This window comes from Propithecus coquereli, unplaced genomic scaffold (genome assembly GCF_000956105.1).
Source record: "Propithecus coquereli isolate 6110/MARCELLA unplaced genomic scaffold, Pcoq_1.0 Scaffold758, whole genome shotgun sequence".
Lineage (NCBI taxonomy): Eukaryota > Metazoa > Chordata > Mammalia > Primates > Indriidae > Propithecus > Propithecus coquereli.
The window spans coordinates 152,360-153,452 of NW_012153707.1; the positions used below are offsets into that span (position 1 = coordinate 152,360).

At 56.9% G+C, this 1,093-nt stretch overlaps 1 protein-coding gene across 1 annotated transcript in view; it reads left to right on the plus strand.

Moving 5' to 3' along the window:
• Nucleotides 1-1,093, plus strand: part of XPC (xeroderma pigmentosum, complementation group C) — a 47,085-nt gene that overhangs the window by 18,683 nt on the left and 27,309 nt on the right. The gene's annotated exons all lie outside the window — the stretch shown is intronic.

Genomic DNA, 1,093 nt, shown 5'->3' on the forward strand with positions numbered 1-1,093 from the left:
AGTTGGTTTATGGTAGGATCAGCAAGCGTGAATTCCCTTTTCTCCGGCCCCCGGCTGCGCCCGTGCACCCAGACACCCCAGCCCGCCCTTCTGGGGCTCCCGTCATCATCCTGGTTCCTTCTAGGTTTCCCCGTTGCCGGGCGCGGCTGTGTTTCCTTTCACACGCTCCAGATCGCAGGGTTTTCCGACGGCACGTCTAGCGTCCATCAGGCTGACGGTCGGGGCCCATCTTGATGAGATTTCGAGACCCGTGTCGCGAGGAAATGAGGCTCAGAGCCCCGTGACGACCCTGAGACGCTCGCGGCAGAGTCTCAGGGAAGAGAAGGGGACGTTCTGATTCTGTTTAGCTGGACAGTAGCGCCGGGACGTCTCAGCCTTCTTCATCGTCCTGTGCTCTTTACACAGGGGGTTTCCAAGCAAACTCGGAAGGACGCGCCATCCGAAGGGAGGGGCTGCCGTGGACGGAGGAGAGGATGAGGAGGAGAGCGAAGATGACTGGGAAGAGGTTGAAGGTGAAACGTCTTTGTTTTCAGAATTGTTCGTTCGATTCTGTTCGGAGTCCTGTGTCGCTTACTGTGATCCTGTTTGTTTGTTTGTTTTTCCTTTGGATCGTTTACACCTTCTTTTATTTAAAGAGGTGGGGTCTCTCTCTGTTGCCCCGGCTGGAGTGCAGTGGCACGATCGTTGCCCCAACTCCCGGGTTCAAGAGATCCTCCCACCTCAGCTCCCCCAGGAGCTGGGACTACAGGCGCGCACCGCCACAGCCGGCTCATTTGTCCACTTTTTCAGAGACGTCTCGCTGTGCGGCCTGGGTTAGTCTCAGCCTCAAGCGATCGTCCTGCCTCAGCCCCCGAGTCCTTGTTTCCTTTGGAATCTAATAAGACCAAAGACACGATTGCAGCAGGGACTCACCGTGACGTGAGGAAGAATCCACGACCAGGGTACTAAAGAAGGTTGTTTATTCTCTTCCTCTGGTGACTGTCAGTGGGGTAGACAGAAATACAGGGAGGCAGATCGTTTAGGAGAAAGTAGCAGGCCGGGCGCGGTGGCTCACGCCTGTGATCCCAGCACTCTGGGAGGCCGAGGCCGAGGC